We start from the raw sequence: 13,371 nt of genomic DNA on the forward strand, positions 1-13,371 counted from the left end.
TTTTTTTTTTTAAAAGGCAGCTCCACAGCTATAATGCCATATCACTATGTCTTTTAAGTTATATTACTGCAGTACAATTCTGTCTTTACCTGTCATAATTTCATTTTAGCTGAATCCCATAAAAATGGGTTGTCAGTCATCAGCATATTGCAAAACCCAAAACGTATCCCTTCAATCCTAAAGAGTACTTTGATTTGAATGTTGCCCAATTCCTGGAAACAGGTAACTTTAAAAAAATACCCTTTATTTTAACAAGACTTGATTAATCATGAAGCTGATTAACCCTTTCCTTAGCAGAAGGCACTAAGTTGCTAGACAAAATGAAGCATACTGCTTTAGAGTGACAACTTTCTCCTTAATGAAACCATCATTCCTGGCAGATCACTTCAAATCCATTTCAGTTCCCCAGGACTTTCAAACAATGCATTTACCTCATGGTGAAACTTTGCCAGGAGTATGTTTTTCTTGCATTCATGACATGCTGATGAGAATGAGCATTCAGATCTCATCAAACTGTGCAGTCCCAATGGAAAAACTGTCTCTTCAGCAGTATTAGATTTTTGGGTTTTTTTGCACCACTGAGATGAATGTAGTCTTTTTCTGTAAAAAGAAAAACCTGAACTAACAGGTATCTTGTATGATGGGTAAGATGTGCAGAGATCTGCGAATCTCTGTTATGACAATAAGCACTTCTTTCCATTTTTATTAATTTTTACCTGTTTTTGTAGGTGATGAGTTTACTTTTTAGCATCATTATAATATAGGCCAGTAAATACGAGGGTTTTTTATGAGTTTGAGAGGCAAGAATACTGTCCTTTGACTTCCAGTCTCTGATGGAAGGACTTCAAACGAACATGGAGCCTGGGACAGTATAGCTCTTTATGACCACTTGCTCTTTCTGACCAGTTGCCTGGTAATGCCATCTTCACTGTAACTATGGATTGAAATGTGCATTTTGTTCACTCCTCCTGTGTTCAGTATTTTCTTCTGCAGCAGATAGTGGTGGCCCCGTTCAGGAGTGACAGCTGGGCAGCACTGAGAAGGGAAAATGCCAGCAGTGAGAATTGAACTGTTGGCTCCAGAAACAACTAGTGCAGCTCAGGTCTGAGCTGCCAGGAGGCAACAGTCATTTGGAAAAAGTCTTCCCCACCCTGTTGCAAAGCCCTACTGGAGGATGAGCAAAGATGCTGACTTTGAAGCGGCAGAAATGAAAGTGTTCTCACTTCCTCTGTACAATGTAATCAATTGTTTCTGGGGGTGCAGTGTTGAAGGCTGCAGTGATGTGTGCTGTGGAAAGATGAAACAGTACTACTTGCTTCCTCTGGCCCAGAATCCCCTCGGTCCAACACAGTGCATCAGGTACAGCTGACCACTTCTGGGACACATCTTGCCTCCTGTGTTGAAATGTGCTCCCAGGATGGCTAGCTGTGTGCGGGGCCTTAGCTAATGAGGAACCAACCAGTCCATCAGCTCAATGCTGCTCTCACTTCTGTGGCTTCTAGCTTCTGTCTTGGTCCATCGATGTGAATGAGCATGCCATGCAGCCTGAATCTGTTCCAGTCTCAGTTAAAGTTTACGTATGTTATTCCTTCTTCCTCTCCTAAAGTTTACAGGGAAAAAACTTGACTTGCCTGACCAGCTAAAGTGACCCAACTGCAGCTGGTTATATTATCTTCCACCTTTGTCAGTATGTGGATTGGTTGATGGAGCATGAATATGGGCAGTGTCATAGCATCTGCACTAGGCTAATGTAGAGCTGTGAGGTGCTAGTCCTGTCCTGTCACCAGTAACCCTTACTCTAGTGATGTGTGGCTGCTCTATACTGCTTGTTTTTCAGAGTCCCAAGCAGCTGGCTCTAAAGCAACGTGATCATCTGACTGTAGCTAATGTTCCCCTGTACATGACAGCATGAGGCCCTCAGCACTGTAAAAGTGAGAGAACCTTCCACTGGCCAGCTATTTTGCAGCCTGTGAATGCAGAGCCCAGACGTGTGAATTGTGACCTTCTTGGGTTGAAGTTATAGCAGTTGGAGAGATTTGCAGGAGTAATCTTGAGCTGGCATCAACAGCTAACTTTGGGTCAGGATGTGGCTGATAGACTGGTCCTGACCAGACTGGAGTAAATAGCAAACTACTAGTCATGGGTAACACAGTAGCTGCAGTATCAACTGCAATTGGGACATCTTTGGGTGCCATGTGACATAAAGCTGTAAGCATTTCTAGTTCCAATCCCAGCAGTTGAGCAGATCTCCTCAAACGTTCCCTTTTCAGAATAAGAATTGTCCTGGCATTTCACTTGCTACAAAGCTGACTTTCTCAAAGGAGAGCAATACTCCATGCAGAAGAGATCTTTGAGAGAGCTCCTTGTGGGGCAGTGTTAAGTCTGTGTCCCTGCAGTATGCCTAAGGAGGTCCTAGGGGAACAGCCTAGGTATTATATGAGCCCTTTGATTAGAGTTTTTTATTTCTTTATAACACAGGTTTAGCATATATGTGTGTAAGCAAATCCCAGTTGCAAACATGAAGACTGCATTTCTTCAGAGCCACACTGGCTCTTTTTCTTTTGTTGTTTTGATCTGAGGCCTTGTGACAAATGTCTAAATCTTGTCCCAGTCAGAAGTGATGACTTGCTTGGAGTCATCGTGTAGACAGCAGAATGCCTTGTAGTGGCCCCGCGATGCATTCTGTCCCCCAAAAGCACATGAGGGACTTTTGCTAGTTAAGTAGATCTGCTGGGCTCAGGGGAGTTACCTGTGGAGTGGATTTTCCTGTCTGAGAATGACCAAAACCAAATGAATCACTCACTAGCAGGTGGCCAGACTAATCATTATTCAAAGCACTTAATGTACCATAATGTATGTATTTCTAATCTACCTTGGTTCAGCTGTATTTTATAAAATTGATGTACTAATCTGTTTGAGAATAACTGCCTTGACTATTTGGAGAATCAAAATGTAATGTATATAGATACAAATAAAGTGACTAAAATATACTTGAGTCTATTCCATGTGGTGGAGCAGTTAGGTTTCATAGCATTCAATTTTCTTGATCAGAGGCTAAGCCCTCTGCTTGCTCTGCAGCAATTGCTCTGCTGGAGGTTGCCAATTTTGAGTGCAATGTAAGCATGCCTGTCATGGCTCTATACCTTGCAGCCTGTCTCTTCTAGAGGAGCAGAACCTCTGGGCAGCTCTCCAGGTCAGTGGCAGTAGAATGTGCAAAAATAACCTTTCATACACTTCTCCCCCCTTCTCTCCAGCTGCTTTCAACACACAGTGCTGTGTGAGAAAGGGAGCCAGTTTTGTGCAGCAGACGGTGGTGTTGCTTGTGACCCAATCCTTCCAAGAGGTAGAACACATTCCTCAGGAAAAATCTCCAGGTATTTCCATAGTCTTCTCTTAAAGATAAAGAAAAAAATCCAAGGAGGTCTGAAAATTAATGGCATATCTTGATTGCTTCATATTAACCTGGTATATAGTAACCTCCTCTCTTAAAGCTAAAAATGATGTGTCATTAGTCCTGGGAAGGGGACTTGTTGGTTCCTAGAATATAAAACTCAATCTAAAACTTAAGTATGAAACTGCATCAGAAGCTGTCCCACCATGGGGGTGTGAGCAAGGCAAAAGGTGGGATACTCATAAGGCAGTGCTGCCTTACACTGGTGTAAGGTTCAGTGGTGGGACTTGAGGGGCTTCTGGCATGAAGTTGAAAAGCACAAATGCAGGGTTATCAGAACAGCGTTCCTGTAATACTTACAAGTGGGAGTGCTAATACCTAGTAAAGGACAAGAGTTTCTGCTCTAAGCGAAACTTCTTTTGGTTGGTACTGAAGTCATCAGTATTAGAAAATGAAATGGGATTGCATGTGGTTTTCCACTGATGTAAGTGATGGTTCGAGACATTGGTCAACTTCCCCACTACCACCTTGATTTAGACAATACCACTAATTAAAAAAGTTGGGATTCACCATCTCAGTCTATGCTTAATGTCTCAATTTGAGTCCTATGGTGTCCTAATATGAAGATACACAAGCAACAAGGAGTACTTCAGTTTTAGTGTGGAGGTTTTAAGTCAGAGTAACTTTGCAAAATTGGGAAAAGCCAGGCCATCCCTCATTCCTCCCTGTTTTCAGGACACAGAACTGGAAATATGGCACACTAGAGATTCAAGGTCTAGCTGTGCTAGACACTGATACTAGCCTAGTATTGCCACTAAGGTACTAAAGTAATAACAAAACAGGAATGTAGGGTCTCCAAGCTCCTGCTGTGGAGCCTTGGTTTGTTGTCAGATTTCTGTAAGAAACAAAAAGAACAAAAAAACAAACAAACAAACAAAAAAAAACCCAAACAAAAAACACCAACAACCCACTTCATTTTTTGGTGAGGAGAAGTTTGTCTGTATCTTCAGATGTGTGCCTGAGGCAGAGCCTGCTTCTCAAAAGATGAAAGATGACAGAAACAGGTAAGAAGAGTGGGCTGGGGCCTTGTTTGGTAATCCAGCAGAGTCAGAATGAGCACACACATGTGCATCCTCTTACAATGCCTTGTTCTCCAGCCCTGCTGCCTCTCATGGCATGAAAGTCCTACACCAAGCAATGTGTGTGAGGGCAGAAAGCAATGCTTAGTTTGAATGATGAAAACCAATGCTGAAATATCCCTGGTTATGAATTATTATCATCCTACATACTGAGTCTAAGCTTTGCAGAGCTCCAAGCAAGCTAGTTTCTTATACACCATAAAGCCAGTGTTCTTGAGCGTTTCCAAAGGCACAAGGTTGTCATCCTACAAAACTGTTGTGGTTTAACCCCAGCTGGCACCTAAGCCCCACCCAGCTGCTCGCTCCCCCCCAGTGGGATGGGGGACAGAATCGGGTAAAAGTGAGAAAACCCATGGGTTGAGATAAAGACAGTTTAATAGGTAAAGCAAAAGCCACACACGCAAGCAAAGCAAAACAAGGAATTCATTCACTCCTTCCCATCGGCAGGCAGGTGTTCAGCCATCTCCAGGACAGCAGGGCTCCATCACGCGTAACGGTGACTTGGGAAGACAAATGCCATCACTCCAAACATCCCCTCCTTCTTCCCCCAGCCTTATATGCTGAGCATGACGTCATATGGTATGGAATACCCCTTTGGCCAGTCTGGGCCAGCTGTCCTGGCTGTGCCCCCTCCCAGCTTCTTGTGCACCTGGCAGAGCATGGGAAGCCGAAAAGTCCTTGACTTAGTGTAAGCGCTACTTAGCAACAACTAAAACATCAGTGTGTTATCAAAATTATTCTCTTACTAAATCCAAACCACAGCACTATACCAGCTACTAGGAAGAAAATTAACTCTATCCCAGCTGAAACCAGGACAACCCCCATGCTCGTTCACACAGCTTTTGCCCATTACAGAGGCTGTTTCTCAGTTTAACTTCTGCAGTAGCTTGCAATAACACACAAAAGCAGGTTTTTAGCAGCCAGCCAACTCCTTATTCCCGCTGTGTTTTTTCCTTGGGTGAGATCCTTTCCCGCTGGTCTGTGTCATTTGTGGAGCTGCTTTCATTGAGCCTCCTTTTCTGTGGTTACAGGTAGCTCCTCTGTTGGAGGCCTTGCTTGTAGATCTCTGTAGGTAAACTTGTGTTACCAGAATTAGCTGACATGAGGTCTCTGGTCTGAATCTGAAGGCTCTTTCTAAGCCCAGTCTGAAGGCTACCTAACTAGTCCTTAGTCCTTGCAGCCTTAGCAAGCTGTCTTCTGATTCTTTCCAGTCGTTTACAGCTATATTAAGTAAAAAAGTTCTGGAAATAGGAGAAAAGTGCTAGGTATGCAGGAGCCATAGCGTGAGGAGTCTTGAGGAGAAAGAATAGAGCTTTGGTAGTGAAAAGTCCGTTGCAGTCACTACTCTTTGGATGACAGAACTCGCTGTATGTGCAAATATGCAAGACAAGTTGTAAAATCTCATTGCCGTTCTGAAGGAGAGATGTCCAGGCTTAGTGATTATAGCCTCAGCTTTGAAGTGCTGAAGATGACTTGTGTGGGGAAAATAGCAAGCATGTAAAAAAGCAAGCATGTCAGTAGAAGAAGGTGAAAGAAGAGTATAAAAGCTGTTTTATGCCAATTATCATATTGGAAAGTTACTCTTACAGAAGGGTGCGTTTTGCTGCCAGAAACAGAAGAATCCTGCCTTCAGCTCTGAGGATTTTGTGGTGCTTCACCTATGAAGCTGACAAAGAGAAGGTGGGAGAAAGAGGCACAAAACAACACTGCTGAAGTTAAAAAGAAAAATGAGAGCCCCCAAAACAGGTAAGAGTGTGCCTGTAGCTGAAGTAGTTACTGAGAAATACACCCTACCGTTCCCTAGAAGTGTTTAGCCTTTGGTTACCTGCACATGATCCTGAAATTGCAGTTTTGAGTGAAGTTTCCTGGACTTTGTCTTCAAAATGGAACTTCATGTATTACAAGGTCCTGTATGTGGTTATTTGTGTTTGGCATAGGGGCAAAATAATTTAAAGGCTTACTGCAGTTCGCTGAAAAGGTAGGTGTGAGGAAAAAAACCCTGATTACTGTATAGTTACAGCAGCAGATTATAGATTGTTTTCTTTTGCTTGTAAAAGGTAAGCTGTTTCAGGGCCTGCAGGAGACCAGAATCATCGCTGCCACCTGCTCGCATTCCAGTTCAAATTTTCAATTCATCCTCTAGTGCGAAGGCTGGCTATATATTTGCTTAAATTACCTCACAGGATATAAAAATTGTAAGAGAAAATATGATCTTAGTGGCAGGTCTGTATTGTTTTCTGGGCGTCTAAATGTGCTGTGAATCCACCTCTGAAGAGTTGGAGGACTGAAGTCCCGTAATAGCTGAATGTGTACTTCAGTGAGGACAAATATCTTTCCTGTCAATATCTGTGATCAGTAAAACCATGACGGCTGTATCCTGCTCCTTGTTGAAGAAAGACTGTTTGTATTAAGGATCCTGGGCCTGTGGAATTTGCTTCCCAGTTTCCATCCAAAATAGCAAGAAGAGAGTGGTGATCTCAGTATGTCTGCACAAAACCAGTTTACAGCCTTTAGTGATGTGAACACAGTACTCTTTTTTTTTTTCTTCTTTTTTGTACAGTGAACATAAATTTTTAATTCCACGTTACCTGCTAGTTAGATATATTTCCACACTGATGTGTTTTTATAGATGTATTCTATAGTAAATAGTGGTTGAATATAGTATTTAAATAGTGATTCCTCTCACCGTAGGAATGTCAGAATTCATGACTACTATAAATTTTATTTACTTGTTTAGTTTTGGGGAAAACCCCCTACTTTCTTCCAATCTCTCTCATCAGTATTTGGCTAGAGCTGTCGTGTCAAAACAGCAGACGGCTCTGTCTTCCTATCTCGGAGCTCTCTTCCTTTCACTGGCAATGGCAACTCTGCCCATTCTTGAATAGCACACCATGCCTAGTAGCCCTAAAAACCAAATGAATGATAAATATTTTCATATCCAGTTTCTGTAGGCACCCTTATTTATATGCACAGAATATACAGCAAATGAAGGCATATGCTAAGGATTGACTCAAAGGCAACTAAATGACTGAACCTGTTTTTACTAGGTATCTCTAGAAAAAAAATTAGGCGGTTTAACTGTTTACTGCTCTGGACCCAGCCCTGCTTCTCTGTTGAACTCTAACCACTGTGTGAGCTGAGAAGCCAGCATGTACTCACTTCTAGAGTCTAGAAGCAGAAGGCTGGGATCACTGACCTGGTACACTGCTCCAGTATGGATCCCGAGAGGGAATACTTACACAGAACTGTTTAAACCCGAGAGTGAGCAGTGAACCAATGTAGTAATGCCAACCTGTGTTAAAGATGCAAAGACAATTAATGATCAAAATACCGATGTCCACATTGAATTCTGTAATAGGTGTTAAAATGACTAATACGGATTTAGACCAGTATCATTTGTTAGTGTACTTAGTGGCTTCTGAAGCTTTTCACGTTAGGACAAACCGACCAGTTAAAACTAGGTTGTCTTCTAAACCCAGTATGCTTAGGGAAGTAGGGGACCTGCTTGTACTCAGTAATTGATCTGGAGTTAATTCTAACTTTAAGGGCATGTATGCTGTAATTTAAGATGAAATTTAAGAGGAACCTGGCCTACAGTTTGCTGTCATATGATGTTTCAAGTTTTTGTCTCGTTGTCACATTACACAAGGAAATTGTGCACTGAGATGCTATGTTGTAAAATAAAGTGTTTATGTGTTTATGCACACAGTATTTTTCTTTTTTTGCACAGGTAGGGAAAAATTTTTTTCCCATGCATTCAGATGTTGATGTTGTAGTATAACCTCTGATGGCCCACACCGGTGTTTGCAAGAACAGAGCTTTTCTGCAAGTACAAAAGCAATGAAAAAATATTTCTGAGGAAGGCCAATAAATGTTTTCTTTAAGAAAAACTTGTTCTGTAAGCTCAGTGAAATTGCTGCCATTGTCGTTATTTTGCCAGAAAAAAATTTAGACTCCTGCTTTCAGAATCAAATCTGCATCTCTCACTTGTCCAAAATTTTAAAGGCATTTTCTTAAATACCTATGTGTACATTGCAATATTTATTTAGTTTTTAGCCTGTTAGATCCCTGTGCTCTACTAATTCTTCTGCAACAGGATACCATTCTGAAGTAAAAGTTGTGCAGAATACCAGATTAAGACTCTTTCCTGCTACTTAAGATTGCAAGTAACGCTTCTGCTCTGCTCTTTTCTGCTGTATTTAGTACGGCGCCCCTGTATTCTCAGCTAAGCAAACATAGGTACGAAGTCCTGTAGGAATCTGGTCTTTTCTGTATAGTGCATGTGCATACTTACGTACCGCAGCTTAACCCTTAGCCCTCAAACACCTTGAGAACAGAAAGGTGAAAAGGTGACAAAGCGCCTATCTGTCTTAGCTGAACTGAGCGCAGCTGTGCGTGTGCCACCACATCCTACAGAGAGCTACCACATCTTGCGTGATGCCTTCAGCACAAAGACCTACGTCATTACAGCTGTAATTCCCCACATGGGCCTTATTGGAACAGCAGTGGCTGTGGAACAGGGGTACCCTGCAGCTGCACGGGAGCGCGCTCATGCTGAAAAAGAACAGAGCCGAACAGGAGGAACTGCCAGAACATCAACTGGTACTTCTTGGCTCTAGTTGCTGGCCAGGCATACGGGTACTTCTTGCATGCTGTTCCAGCCTCAAGCCTAAACAGAAACATTGTGCACTATAAACACAGTTCACTCACTCTAGTATGTAATTGGAATAACGAAGTCATTCAAGACATAATGATCCAGCGATCAAAGGTAGGATAATAAAAGTACATGAACATAATTACTGAGAAGAGAGCACTGAATTACAGTTGCAGAGACAGGATGGGAATACAGTAACTTTTCTCCATTGTTTACATAGGATATTTTTCTGATACAGCCTCAGCAAAAATGAAACGCATAGTATCCTGGATGTGGGCTTCTGTTACTGAACTAGCTGAGATTTTCTGACATAACAGAAGTAAACTAGCTACCTGATGAAAAAATTATGTATCTAGGACAGCACAACTGCGATTGCTTAATGTACACGTATGCACAAACAAGATGAAGAAAATGTTTTCTTTTTCTACCAGGATTATAAAAACTATCTAAAACACATACTATAGTGCAAAAATGATTTTCTGGAAACTCCAGGTCAGCCATATGAATTTCTAACGTTTGAAAGGATCTGTAATCAATTCTGGTTAAAGTGTGTTCTTGTTAACGTGTCTGGTACTTGACAAGGATGGAAAACAAAAGAATAAGGTCACTCTTTATGTGGCTCCACGGGAGCCTGTAATATACAGAAATTATATCTACTACTTCATGTAAGTTTGAGCTGCCTTATCGAAAAACAATATTCTGCTTTCTGTCCCTTAAGCCCTAGAAAGCAGAGAACATCTTTAAGGCAGTATTTCCCATTCCAGCTCAGTTGTATAGTAAGAATTCACCAGAACTAACTTGTTTTTACAGTGTATCATATTCTTAAAAAAAAACCACCCCCTACTTAATTCAGCTTTTGAATGTTTTTTGAAACATTGACATTTAAGTAAGGTAGACGTTTTTTTACAAGATGTGTTGGCTTGTGAAGAATACATGCCAAATGTTAACAGACATGACTCTTGTAGTCTTAGTCAAGAAATAGTCTGCAGAATACACTGATCATATACATTCATTTAGGAAACATTTTTCTTTAATTACAGTTAGTTGGGCATGATTTCTGTTGGCAGCTAATAACATATAAAGAAGTCTATTAGAGCTTAGAAAATGAGCAGTAGAAGGAGGAGCCTGTTTAATGTTGAGGGTAAGTACTTAATATCATGTTGATGATTTACCTTTAGCTGTCTATTATCCAAAGTGTGGTAGCTTACATATAGATGGAAGAAAAAGTTAGTAATGAATTCTAGTATAAAGAGAAGACCAAGACTGAAAGTATTTGGACTTGGAACGTCACTGTTTTCAGATGCCAAGTTTTCAGTAAATGAAATAAGTTCTTTTTGTGCATTCCTGTTGAAAACTTTAAATATTAAAACATTTTAAGTCTTTTTATAAACTGATAAAAATATATGGAACTTCCACACTATTAAACCTGAAGCATACCCATGAATGGAAGAAAATCAAACTTGCCAAGATTGATCAAAACATGATCTTTCCAGCTGCAGACCATATAAAACCAGTATGTTGCTTGAAACTTTTGCTACATTCTCTCTATTCTATTTTTATGCCTTTTAGCAGCAGTAGAAGCTAACGGAGCCAAATGTGTCTTGGGAACTTTGTTGTTTGTTTTAGTATAAGGCTAATCAGTTCAGTGACACTAAACAGCCATACAAGTCCTTCTTTTAATTAAAGCAAAATAGGATGCCAGAGATAAATTTAAAAGCCATTAGGCCTCCATATGTACTATGCCACCTATTGTACAGCATACATGTATTTTGTGTTTTATTATGTATTGCCCTTTCTTTGTGCATGCGTAGTTACATGAGAAGGAGAAGGTACAAGGCCAGCTTGTAATTTGAGAAATTGGGCAAGGCTGCCAATGTTTACTTAATACCCCGGCAAGTCCTAAGTCCTAAGAGGCCCCGGGGAGCGCTCGTGCCCTGCTTTGACTTGATTGAGGCGTTTTGTGGCGTTCAGTCAAACCCCACAGGTCATCACACTTGTCCACCCAGTTGAACAGTCACATTAGAGAGTGGTGCTAGGAAAGGAGTGAAGAATAAGGGATAATAAACACTATCTACAGGCAGCTAACAGGGAGAAGTGGAACAATCTTGGTCATATGATGAGAGTAAAATTGAAATTTACTCTTGGGAGGAGAAAAGGGGACTAAGGAATGGTGGAATGTTATTTAAAATCAGAGCATTCATTCATGTACTGTTTCAGATTCATCTACCACTTGGCTTATTGCTTGGAATTTGAAGGTTTTTCTTTTAAAATATGAAATGAACTTTAAGTATCAAAACAGTTACTAAAATATGACTATAATTTGTTTTGAACTATGTTTGGCATTTTGGCATTGGGGGTGGGGGAGTATATTCCAAAGTATTTGTTGGCCAATACAATTCTTCATTGCATTTTGAGAAGATTTTTGAGTATTCTGGGTAGTTTTTGTGGTTTGGTGGTGGTGGTTTTTTTTGTTTGTTTTTTTTTTTTTTTTAAATTTGATTTCTGAAGAATGAGGCAATGCTGACACCTCCATGAGTCTACAGGAGAAAACTGAGGGACCTGGCTATTTCAAGATGTTCTTATTTAAAAATAGTGCTGCTCCAGAAGTGTCCTGAATAATCAGTTTAAACCCTTGATTAGTAAAAATTGGATCATGTGAGTTTGTCCTTAGAGAAGGTTGGAGATACAACTATGTATAAAAGGTTTTAATTTATTTGTATGGCTAGGAATAAAGGCAAGATTTTATTACTCACTGCATTTCCCCCAAGCTGCTTATTGAAAACTGGCAGAAAGGGCAGCTGGCAAAAAAACCTATGAAAACTTGGAAAAACTTCTTAGAAACCTACATCATCTACAGCTCACTCTCTCTTTCTGTTCTGAAGATCATTTTTGCCCCACATCCATTTGGTCTCTAACTTAGAAATTTAAAAAATTGGATGCAAAGAGAGTATTATGATACAGAATTAAATCTTAAAAATGAACTTCACTGATATTTAAACTAAATCCTCCTCCCCACAGCCTAAATGAGTTTCAAAACCAGTAGCCCGGACAAAATAAGTCAGTGTAGAGGATATTTGATGAGTTATCTATATGCTTCAAATGACTAAACCACAAGGAAGTGATAAAGTAATTTTTTACAAAAAGCTGAAGTATGAATAGAGCTGTAGTAAAGCCAGAAAGTTCTTATGTTACCATCATCTTATGGAGGAGTTGCTGTGAAGTGCTTTTTTTTTTTCTTTTGTCCTACTAGTCTGTTCCTGCTAGCAGAAATAGGAGAGAAACTGTACAGTAACAGGAATAAGGAAGAAACTGTACCAATACCTATACTAGGTTATTTTTGATTAGATTTTTAACAGTAGGATCCTAGAGTATGTAACCATGACCTCATTTTCCAGGAAGAAGGTAGGAGGTGGGAACTGAAGTTACAGTTAAACATACATGCAAAAACTGACCAAACCTGAGTTTGTATTAAAGTCACAAAACACCAAAATTTTCATTTTTGACTGTGATTGAGTTTGAAGTTTGATTTGGATGTGGGAAGGTCTACTTTATTAAAAAATAGATGCAATACATTTTCTTCTGTCTCAGATTAATACACTGCAAAACCGCAAAGCGATAGAGGCAACCCTGAACATAGGGGAAGAAACATTTGAATATCTCAAAGTTACTAGAATCTCTTCCTTTTATTTCTTGCTGCCTTCTTTATAAAATAAATTACTTGTAGATAACAACGTATATACAAATTTATAATACTCACACTACAGTGACTAGTCATGCCAAACCTAAATACATGGAGAGCAGGGAGTGAAAGTCCATCTGACAAGTTCTCAGCAGCATTTTATTGAAAACATGAAACATTTCAATGATGAACTCCTAAATGGAGCAGACATTTTGTTGTCTTCTGTAATTTTTCTTGTCTATTGAGAAGCTATGAAAAATATTACTCTAAAGAGTTGGAATTCTATTAAGATGTATGAGGAGACATTGCAATGTACAGTGTTCATTATTAAATTAAAAAAAGGCACTTGCTATCCTGCTTGCCTGAAGTTTATATAAAAACCCAACAAACAAAACCCCCAAAACATGTCTGCAGAGAAAGGAAAAGTGGTAATACCAAGAGAGGTTAAATATGTCCACAGAATACATTTGTATTTAAAAAGACAATAATAAAGTTATGACCTCGTAAC

This window comes from Fulmarus glacialis, unplaced genomic scaffold (assembly GCF_000690835.1).
Source record: "Fulmarus glacialis isolate BGI_N327 unplaced genomic scaffold, ASM69083v1 scaffold36271, whole genome shotgun sequence".
Lineage (NCBI taxonomy): Eukaryota > Metazoa > Chordata > Aves > Procellariiformes > Procellariidae > Fulmarus > Fulmarus glacialis.